The sequence below is a fragment of the Vombatus ursinus genome, unplaced genomic scaffold (genome assembly GCF_900497805.2).
Source record: "Vombatus ursinus unplaced genomic scaffold, bare-nosed wombat genome assembly UNPS02014826.1, whole genome shotgun sequence".
NCBI lineage: Eukaryota > Metazoa > Chordata > Mammalia > Diprotodontia > Vombatidae > Vombatus > Vombatus ursinus.
In genome coordinates, this window is record NW_020954604.1 from 2,364,770 (window position 1) to 2,376,884 (window position 12,115).

Consider the following 12,115-nt stretch of genomic DNA (forward strand, 5'->3'; position numbering starts at 1 on the left):
AGAATTCATGGAAGGTACTATCAGAAAGAAAGGCATCTTATAGAAGGTGGGATTTGATTTGAGTCTTAAAGGAAAATTGGAGGCAAAAGTAAGGGAGGAAGATGCAGGCAATTCTAGGCATGGAGTAAAACCATTGAAAAGATAAGAGGTGGAGTGTCATACTTGAAGAATAAGCCAGTGTAGCTATATCTCAATATATGGAAGGTAGAATGTTATGAGTAAAAAATTAGAAAAGGTTCATAATGTCCAGGTGCAGAGAGTTCCTTTCTTTCTGGGAACATTTAATTTTATTTATTTTCTAACTCTAGTAACATATTTGAATTTTTCTTTTTTTCTAACTCTTCTTCATCCTACAAACAATAAGGTCCAGAGCATTTAAACAACAACAACAACAACAATTAAAAGTATTAAGTATTAAACTCTAATACTTTAATCATACAGTAAGGCTTTTGGGATATCCTGTAGAGTAATTTAAGATGTGCAAAGCATTTTACATCTATTATCTCATTTTTCTTTTTTAAAATATATATTTTATTTCATTAAATATTTATCAAGTAAATTTGAAAACTTTTTAACATTTTTTTTAATTTTGAGTTTCAAATTCTTTTCCTCTCTCCTGTCCTTCCCCTATCACTTGAGAAGGCAAGCAATATGATGTTAGTTATACATGTGAAGTAATGCAAAACATATTTCTATGTTAGCAATATTGCAAAAGTAAACACACACATAAATAAGAAACTGAAAAGAGTATATTTAAATCTGCATTCAGAGTTCATCAGTTCTCTCTCTAGAGGTGAATAGCATTTTTCATCATGAGTTCTTTGGAATTGTTATGGATCATCATATTTATCAAAGTCTAATTTTTTCACAGTTGATAATCATTACAATATTATTCTAGCTCACTTCACTTTGCATCATTTCATATAGGATTTCCTAGGTATATCTGAAATTAAAACCCTCATCATTTCTTATAACATAATACTATTTCATCACAATCATATACCACAACTTGTTCAGTCATTCCCCAATTGATGAACATCCCTTCAGTTTCCATTCTTTGCCACCAATAAAAGATGTGCTATCAATATTTTTGTACACATAGGTCCTTTTCCTTTTTTATCTTCTTAGGATACAGTCCTAGTAGTGGTATTCCTTTGCAAAGGGTATGCATGATATTATAGACCTTTGGGCATAGTTTCAAACTGCTCTCTAGACAACTACACCAATAGTACATTAGTATTTTAATTTTCCCACATCCCCTCCAATATTTGTCATTTTCTTTTTCTGTCATACTAGCCAATCTGACAGGTATGAGGTAGTAACTCAGTTATTTTAATTTGCATTTCACTCATCAATGGTGATTTAGAGCATTTTTATATGACTATAGATTGTTTTGATTACTTTGTCTGAAAACTGCCTGTTCATATCCTTTGATGCTTTATCATTTGTGGAATGCCTTTTATTTCTATAAATTTGACTCAGTTTTCTATATGTTTGAGAAATGAAGTCTTTTTCAGATAAACTCATCATAAATTTTTCACAGTTAATAATTACCAACTATATATTTCCCTCCATCCTATTTTTCCCCATTTATCCTACTCTTCCCCTTTACCCTGTCCATTCTCAAAAGTGTTTTGCTCCTGACTTTTATCTCCCCTAAACTGCCTTCCCTTCTACCAGCTCCCTCCTCCTTCTCTTATTTATTCCCTTCCTAATTTCCTGTATGGTAACATAGATTTATACACACAACTGAGTGTGTATATTATTCCCTCCTTGACCCAATTATATTGAGAGTAAGGTTCATTTGCTCCACTCCCCAATTCCTCCATTTTTGCCTCCACTGTAAAATTTCTTTCAGACTTATTTGATGTCTGATAATATGTCCCATTCTATCTCTCCATTTTCCCTTCTTTCAGGGCATTCCTCTTTCTCATTCTTTAATTTTATTTTTTTAAATTATCATACCATCATATTCAACTCACACCTCTGCTTTCTGTTTATGTATACTCCTTAACTGCCCTGATAATTAAAAAAGGTTTTAGGAATATAAATATCATTTTCTAAGGAAGGAATTTAAATAGTTTAACCTTATCAAATTCCTAATGATTTCTCTTTATTGCTTACCTTTTTATCCTTCTTTTGCATCTTACATTTGAAAGTCAAAATTTCAATTCAGCTCTGATCTTTTCATCAGGAATGCTAGAAAGTCCTCTATCTCATTAAATGTCCATCCCCCACCCCCAAATGATTATACTGTTTTGCTGGGTAGATGATTCTTGATTGTAATCCTAGCTCTTTTGCCCTCCAGAATATCATATACTAAGCCCTCTGATCCTTTAATGTAGAACCTAGTAAATCTTGTGTTATCCTGACTGTTGGTACATCACATTTGAATTGTTTCTTTCTGGCTATTTGCAATATTTTCTCCTTGACCTGGAAGGTCTGAAATTAGGCTATATTGTTCCTAGGAGACTTCATTTTGGAATCTCTCTCAGGAAGTAATTGGTAGATTCTTTCAATTTCTATTTTATCTTCTAGTTCTAGAATATAAGGGCACTTTTCCTTCACAATTTCTTGAAAAATGACATCTAGGCTCTTTTTTTGGATCATGGTTTTCTGGTAGTCAAATAATTTTTTAAATGATCTCTCCTAGATCTATTTTCCAGGTCAGTTGTTTTTCCAAAGAGATATTTCATATTTTTATCTATTGTTTTTCATTCTTTTGATTTTGTTTGGTTTTTTCTTGGTGTACATAAAGTCATTGGCTTCCATTAGCCCAGTTCTAACTGTTAAGGAATTATTTTCTTCAGTGAACTTTTGTATTTCCTTTTCTATTTGACCAATTCTACTTTTTAAGGAGCTTTTCTCTTCAGTGAATTTTTGTATATCTGTTTCCATTTGACCAGTTCTGCTTTTCAAGACTTCTTCTCTTCATTGGATTTTTAGGCCTCTTTTACTATTTGGCCTAATCTGATTTTTAAGGTGTTCTTTTCTTCAGTATTTTTGTGCCTTATTTACTAAGCTGTTTACTCTTGTTTCATGATTATCTTGCATCACTCTCATTTTTCTTCCCAATTTTTCCTCTACCTCTCTTACTTAATTTTTAAAATACTTTTGGAGTTCTTCCTTGGCTTGAATTTAATTCATGTTTTTTGTTTGTTTGTTTGTTTTTTGAGGCTTTGGATGCAGCAGTTTTGACTTTGTTATCTTCTCCTGAGTGTGTGTTTTGATCTTCCTTGTCATCATAGTAACTTTCTGTGGTTAAAATTATTTTCTGTTGTTTTTTTTTTCATTTTTTCAGCATATTTCTTGACTTTTAACTCTATGCTAAAGTGGGGCTCTCCTTTCCCAGTGGAGGGGGCACTGTCTCAAGCTTCATATTTTTTTGTGCACAGTTGTTTTCAGAGGCAATTCTGGGGACCTGTAAGTTTTTAGATTTTCCAAGGTGGTATGATCTAGAGAGAGGTGTGTTTACTATTTTCCTGTACTGTGGACTGCTTTGTGAGTGACCACAAGCACTGTTTTCAACTTTGGAACTGTGAACAGGGTCCTGTTCCTCTGTGGCAGCAAGCTCTGCTATGCTAATGCCCCTTCTCCCACCGGGACCAGGAATCAGGACTATGAGGTAGATCCTAATAAGGGCAACATAATAAAGTCCTGCTCCTGGTGCCAGCAAAGGGACTCCAGTAAATCTCCTTATGAACTGTTGTCTGATCCTTTTATAGTCTGTGGGCTGAGAGATCTGGAAACTGCCCCTGCTCCCACTAATTCAGTCACCCTGAGGCCTGCTCCTAATTTGTTGGGGCCAGGTCTGAGTTGGCATGGCCTGTGCTAGACTGTGCTCCTCTCTCACCCTGCTGCAACAGACCTTTCCTGATGACCTTTTAAGTTGTTTTGGGCTGAAAAATTGTTTCACTCCATCATTTTTTGGGTTCTGCCACTCCAGAATTTGTTTAGAGGCGTTATGTAAAGATATTTGGAAGAGTTTGAGGGAGAGCTCAGGGAGTACTTGCCTTTACTCTGCCATCTTGGCTCCACCTCTCTATAGCTAGCATTTTAATACAATATTGAATAATAGTGGTAATAATGGGCATCTTTGCCTCATCCCTGATCTTATTGGAAAGGCTTCAAAATTATCCACATTATGTGTAATGTTTGCTCTTCATTTTGGATAGATACTACTTATCATTTTTAAAAAGGCTCCACTGATTTCTATGCATTCAAGTGCTTTTAATAGAAATGAATGTTGTATATTGTCAAAAGCTTTTTCTGCATCTGTTGATATAATCATATGATTTTTCTTGTTTTTGTTACTATATGGTTAATTATGTAGATAGTTTTCCTAATATTGAATCAGCCCTAAATTCCTGGTATAAATCCCATTTTATCATAGTAGATGATATTTGTGATATATTGCTATAACATCTTTGTTCATATTTTATTTAAATTTTTGCATCAATATTTATTAAAGAAATTTATCTATAATTTTCTGTCTCTTTTTTTCTCCCTGGTTTAGTATCAAAAATCATGTTTGTATCATAAAAGAAATTTTGTAAATCTCCTTTACCTAGTTTTTTTTCAAATAGTTTATAAAATATTGGGATTGTTCCCTATATAACTTGGAAATAGAAACAACTTGTAAATCCATCTACTTATGATTTATTTTTCTCATTTATTGCTTGTTCAATTTATTTTTCTAAGTTAGGGTTATTTAAATATTCTATTTCCTCTTCTGTTGATTTATGCTGTTTATATAGTTGTAAATGTTCATCCATTTCACTTACATTGTCAATTTTAGTGGGATGTAATTGTGCAAAATAATTCCTAATAATTGCTTTACTTTCAACTTCATTACTGGTGCATTTACCTTTTTCATTTTTGATATGGTTAATTTAGTTTTCTTCTTTTTAAAATCAAATTAACCAGTGACTTATCTGGTTTTTTTTTTTTTACCTAAAACCATCTCCAAGTTTTATTTATTAGTTCAATGATTTTTAACTTTCAATCATTATTATCTTCTTTGATTTTCAGAATTTCCATTTTGCTCTTTATTGGGGACTTTTTCTGTTTTTTTTTTAGCTTCACATTTTATTCACTGATTTGCTCTTTATATATTTTATTGATGTATGTATTTGGAGATATAAATTTTCTACTAAGTATTCCTTTGGTATATTCCATGAATTTTGGTAGGTTGTCTGAATGTAAAATCAATTAAGGTTCCATTTATTCCAATCCCCTCCAACATTTGTAACTTTCTCCTTCAGTCATTTTAGCAAATCTGATAGGTTGTTTTAATTTGCTTTTCACTAATCAATAATGACTTAGAGCATTTTTTTCATAATACTATAAATTAATTTCTTCATTGGAAAATGACTTGTTCATATTCTTTGGCTGTCATTTGGGAATGACTCACATTCTTATAAATTTGACAAAGTTTTTTATATAGTTCAGATACTAGACCTTTATTTGAAGAAGTGTCTATAAAAAAATTTCCCCACTTTTCTGTTTTCCTTCTGATTTTGGCTATATTTATTTTATTTGTACAAACCCTTTTTAATTTAATATAATCAAAATTACTCATTTTGCATCTCACAATTCTCTCTATCTCATTTGTTTATAAATTGTTCACCTATCCATAAGTGTTTTCTTGTAATGTCTCCCTTTACTTCTAGGTCATGTATCTGTTTTGACCTTATTTTGGTAAATGTTGAATGATATTGGTTTATGCCCAGCTTCTGCCACGCTGCTTTCCAGTTTTACCAATTTTTTTTTATCAATTCATTCTTATTCCAAAAACTTGTCTTTACACTTTTCAAGCACTAGGTTACTATATTCATTTGCTGCTCTACATTGTATGCCTACTCTGTTCCACTGATCTGTCTTTCAGTTTCTAAGCCAGTACCAGATAGTTTTGATAATTACTGCCTTATAATATAGTTTAAGATCTAATATTGCCAAACCTCTTTACTTTGCATTTTTCCCATTAGTTCTTTTGATATTCTTGAACTTTTATTCTTCCAAATAAATTTGTTATTATTTTTTCTAGTGCCATAAAATATTTTTTGGTAATTTAATTGGGATAGCATTGAACATATAGATTAATTTTGGTAAAATTGTCATTTGTGTTATATTGGCCCAGACTACTCATGAACAATTAATATTTCTCCATTTATTTAAATCTGATTTTATTTGTGTACAGTTTTTTTATGATTTTGTTCATATCGATCCTGGGTTTGTTTTGGTAAGTGTAGTCCCAGGTATTTTATATAGTCAATTTATTTTAAATGGGGTATATCTAGTTATCTCTTCTGACGGGGTCCTCTTGGTGGTATGTAGGAATGCTGATGATTAATGTGGCATTATTTTATATGCTGCTACTTTGCTGAAATTACTATTTCAATTAACTTTTTGGTTGAGTCTTTAGGATTTCCAAGTATATCATCATTTTATCTGCAAAAGAGATAGTATTATTATAGCATTCCTTATTATGAATCCTTCTTTTTTTTCTTATCATTGCTATTGCTAGTATTTCCAATGCAATATTGAATAATATTGGTGACAGTGGGCATCTTTGTTTCACACCTGATCTTTCTGGGAAGGCTTCTAGCATATCCCAATTGCAAAGAACACTTATTGATGGTTTTTAGTAAATACTTCTTATTAATTTAAGGAAAAGCCCATTTATGCCTTTACTTTCAAGTGTTTTTAATAGAAATGAGTCTTACACTTTATCAAATGCTTTTTCCTACATCTATTGATATGATCATACAATTTTTGTTACTTTCATTATTGATATACTCAATTAATAATTTTCCTTATATTAAACCATTCCTGCATTCCTGGTATAAATTCTGTTTGGTCATAATGTATAATCTTTGTAATATATCATTGTAATCTTTTAGCTAGTATTTTATTTAGGATTTTTGCATCCATAATTAATGTAATTGGTCTATAATTTTCCTTCTCTTTATTTTCTCTTCCTGGTTTAGGTATCATTATCATATTTGATTCATAAAAGGAATTTAGTAAGACTCCTTTGCCTATTTTCCAAATAATTTATTTAATATTAGAATTAGTTCATCTATAAATGTTTGTTAGAATTCATTTGTAAATCCATCTGGTTCTGGTGCTTTTATTCTTAGGAAGTTCATTTACAGCCTCTTCAATTTCTTTTTGTGAAATAAGTCTATTTAGATATTCTATTTTCTCTTCTACTAACCTAAGTAGTTTGTATTTTTGCAAATATTCTTCCATTTCACTTAAGTTATTAAAATTATTGGCATATAATTGGCAAAATAATCCCTTATAATTGCTTTGATTTCATCTTCTTTATTGTATAGGTCCTCTTTTCATTTTTGATATTAGTAATTTGATTTTCTTCTCTCTCTTTTTTAATCATATTAACCAATGGCTTATCTGTTTTATTGGTTTTTTCATGATACCAACTCTTAGTTTTATTTGTTAATTCAATGGTTTTCTTACACTCAATTTTATTAATCTCATCTTTAATTTTTAGGATTTCCAATTTAGTGTTTAATTGGGAGATAGTTAACTTGTTCTTTGTCTATGCTTTTTTTATTGCATACCCAATTCACTGCTCTTTTTTTTTATTGATGTAAGCACTTACAAATAAAAATTTTCCTTTGCTTTTGCTACATCCATAGGTTTTGGTATACTATTTCCTTACTGTCATTCTCTTTAATGAAATTATTCTTTCTCTTATTTGTTCTTTAATTCACATATTCTTTAAGATTAGGCTGTTTAGTCTCCAATTAGCTTTTTTCTATGTTTCCATGGTCCCTTATTAAATATAATTGCATTGCATTGTGATCTATGAAGGAAGCATTTAATATTTCTGTTTTTTGGCTTTTAGCTATAAAATTTTTGTTCCCTAATATATGGTCAATCTTTGTAAGGGTACCATGTACAGTGTATTCCTTTCTGTTTTCATTCAATTCTCTCCAGATATCTATCAAATCTAGCTTATCTAAAATTCCATTCATTTCCTTAACTGCTTACCCACTCTTGAAAGCAAAACTAGAGGAGTATGAATTTATTCTGTATTACCTTGACTTCCCTTCAATGCTAAAGTGTCCAAAGTTCCTGCTGTTGAACAAGGCATCTAGAAATTGAGAACATTCCTATGCAAAACAGGCGAACAGAACTGGCTCTTCATAGACTCTATCATAGCATCCTTATTGCTGAGCATGTGTTGCTGTTCACTGACCTGGGGCACAGGGTTAGCTTGCCACATGCTATCTCCATACCTGTAGCTATCTATGTGAAGTGGCACAGGGGATAGATCCTTTCTCTTGGAAGAATTGCAACTAGCATGGTGCAACCCAGAGTCTATCTCTTGGAAGAGTTGTAACCAGCATTCTACAACCAATGTCTAGTTCCTCCCTTTGTACCTGCCCACCCCGACTGGGCACTAACATTATGGATGTTATATGTTCTCCCTTTGGCAGATAGTCCAGTCTAGTGTAATCAAAGAAGATCTTGAGGTATCACAAACTGCTATTAGAAAGAAGCATTTTTCCCCTATCCAATTTGAGAACTCTGTGGAGAAGCCAACACTGACCCACTTCCAAAAGTGGCTTTGGCTGCCAAACCTGAGTCCTATTACAGTGTCTCTCCCCCAGAGTTAAATTATGTCACTATCACACTGACACAACTGAACCCAACTAGAGCAGACTTTCTGTGTATCACTTGCTCATAATATTTCATATCGTCAGTGAGCAATGCATATGCATCCTGCTTTTCTGCTTTGAGATTGGATTTGACCTAGCAATGTGAATTTTCAATGTTTAAATGCAAATTGAACACTTAACTTAGAATGAGGAAAACCTGTGCTCAAATCTTGGCTCAGTCTATGGGCAAGTCACAATTGAGAGAGTAAGAACATCTACCTCATAAGGGTATTGTGAGAATCAAATGAGATAAGATAATAAAGTAATGGCTATATAAATGTTAACTATTTTTATTTAGTACAGCTCCAACATTTACAAAGGAGAAAACTAAGGCCCAAGGTCACACAGCTAGTTTAGAAATTGTCGTGGCTCTAGACCAGAGATTAGGTGTTTCGTTCCATCACTTTCTTTTCACTATAGCCACCACATTTCCACAGTTCAAAGCAAAAGCACTAAAAAAAAAAACAACAACTCTATCCAGTCTTTCCAAAGCACTTAATGACTCCAAAATGTTCCTTTCCATTTTCATGAAAGCAACTTATAGTTTTAAGTAAGAAGTAAGAAATGAAAAGATCATAGATGGAGAGCTGGAAGGGGCTTTTTTCATTCACCTTGTTCATTTCTCTCATTTTATGAATGAGGAAACTGTGACTGACAGAAGTTAAATAGCATGCCTAAGGTAACACAGGTAGTAAGTAGCAGAAACCATGAAAAAACAAAAAGTAGATGATCTAAACAACAACAAGAACAACAGCAACAGCAACAACAATAGCAACAACAGAAGCATCAGTAGTCATGGTGGTGGCATCAATATATAGTGGAGAATAGCAACAGCATCTTTCAATAATGGCATTCATCTTGTTACCTGTATCCACTATTTAACATTAAAAGCTACTGCCTTCATTCCTATTCCCTGTCTCTGTCTATCTCTCTGTCTGTCTCCCTGTCTCTGTCTCTCCCTGTCTCTGTCTTTCTCTGTCTCTCTCTCTATTTCTGTTTGTCTCTTTCTGTCTGACTGTCTCTACATGCACACACACACACATACACACACACACACATGCATGTGCACACACAAACACACACTACAGTCTCAAATGCTATGATTTTTCTTTCACATATGGGAATCCAAAGACCAGACATCCAATGAGTCCATGGATAGATTTTAGGTGGGTCAATTAACTTGGTTGGGAAAAGTGCATCTTGATTCCAATGTAATTGTTTTATTTTGTAATCTTTTACATTTTATTTTGTGCATTTAAAATTATTACACTACCATGAAACCTCTGAGGAAGGGCACATAGGCTTAATGAGACCACCAAAGTGAAACTTTATGTATATAACAAAGATTATGATTTAGGGAAATTAAAAAAAAAAACCTATAGCTGCATTTAACAGGCTACTTCTGATTCTTACCACCTTGCTTTATTTGAGAGTACCCTAAGTGGCCTCATGCATATTTCTATTCTGTATATGTCATCAGGCAACTTTTCACTGCCATGATGTCTGAGTGTATTGAAAGTGAAAATATGGAAGTGTGGAGGCAGCAACCCAGCCAAATTTTCCCAACCTTATTCTCCAAACAACTTTAAAATAACACCTCAAATCAAATTTTGAAGTGGCAGAGTCAACAAAAGTTCAGAGTGAGATATTTTTTCCAGCCTAAGACAGCTTAGAAGATCAGGAGGAGAGGTCTATAGTTCTGGGGTGGAGGCTGCCCAGGAGCACATGGAGTGGCAGCATCAGCAGTGGGCCCTGGAGGTGGCCATGACAGTAGCAGCAACAGCTGTAGAAGCTCTCAACCCAGAGATGGTAAATGGATTGGATAATTGATCAGAAAGAGATTATAGGGGACCCTTTACTGGCACTGGGTGTAGGATCTGGCACTGTTTGGCAACTCTATTGCCCACATGCAGTTCTGGTCACAGTTCCAGAGTGGAGAGAAGCATTTGTGTTCTGTCACCAGAGACCAGGGCCGTGGTTGCAATTCCAAGGCAGAGAGGAATACCAACACTTTTGGCTGTAGGCACAGTTCCAAAAGTGAGAGGAGTGCTACGGCTTGTAGCTATAGGAAATCAAGGTCCTTTTCTGGGTAAAGACCATGGTGCAGACCAGGAGAGAATGACTACAAATCTCACAGTATAATACTACCTTGGAAACACCAAAAACTTTAGCCCCTGCCTCTCCCCCCCCCAAAAAAGCTCTGAAAATCACAGCACAAAGAAGCCTAGGGCTTGGGACAGTGCCTCTCCATTCCCAGGCGAGCAGATTCCAATTTCAACATAAAGTTCCAAGAAAATAAATACACTAGAAAAATGAGCAAATAAACAGAAAGAGAACTTGACCATAAAAAGGTACTGTGGTGTCAGGAAAGACCAAGATAAAAACTCTGAAGGCAACAACTTGAAAAAAGCTGGAAGTAAAGCCTTGAATATAAATGCTAATTGAACACAAACCCAGCAAGAATTCTAGGAAGACTTAGATAAGAGTGGTAGAGAAAATGTTGGAAAAGAAACAAGAGTGATACAGGAAAACAATGAAAAGAAAATTAACAGCTTGGTAAAAGAGGCACAAAAATATTGAAGAAAATAACACCTTAAAAAACAGAATTGGCCTAATGGTAAAAGAGGCACAAAAATTCACTCAAGGAAAGAAATCCTTTAAAAGCAGAACAGAGAAAGACAGAGACAGGAAGAGACAAAGACATGGAGACAGACAGAGAGATAGACAGAGACAGGGAATAGGAATGAAGGCAGTAGATTTTAATGTTAAATAGTGGACACAGGTAACAAGATGAATGCCATTGTTGAAAGATGCTGTTGCTACTCTCCACTATGTATTGATTTAAAAGCCAAATGGAAAAGGGGGTACAAAATTCACTGAAAAAATAATTCCTCAAAAATTTGATTTGGGCAACTGAAAGTTAATGACTATAGGGCATCAACATAAAATAAAAACAAAGTCAAAAGAATGGAAAAATATGAGAAAATGTGAAATATTCTGCTGGAAAAATAACTGAACTGGAAAATAGATAGAACTATTGGACTACCTGAAGGCCATGATAAAAAAAAAGAGTCTAGACATCATATTTTAAGAAGTTATAAAAGAAAACTGCCCTGATATCTTAGATACAGAGGATAAAGTAGAAATTCCTGAAAGAGATCCCCAAATGAAAACTCCCAGGAATACCATAGCCAAATTTCAGAGCTCTCAGGTCAAGGAGAAAATATTGCAAAGAGGCAGAAAGAAACAATTCAAATATCATGGAGCCACAGTCAAGATCACATGACATTTAGCATGTCCCACACTACAGGAGCAGAGGGCTTAGAATATAATATTCTAGAAGGCAAAGGAGTTAGAATTACTACCAAGAATCACCTACCCAGCAAAACTGAGAATAATCCTTCAGGGGGAAGAAGAATATTTAT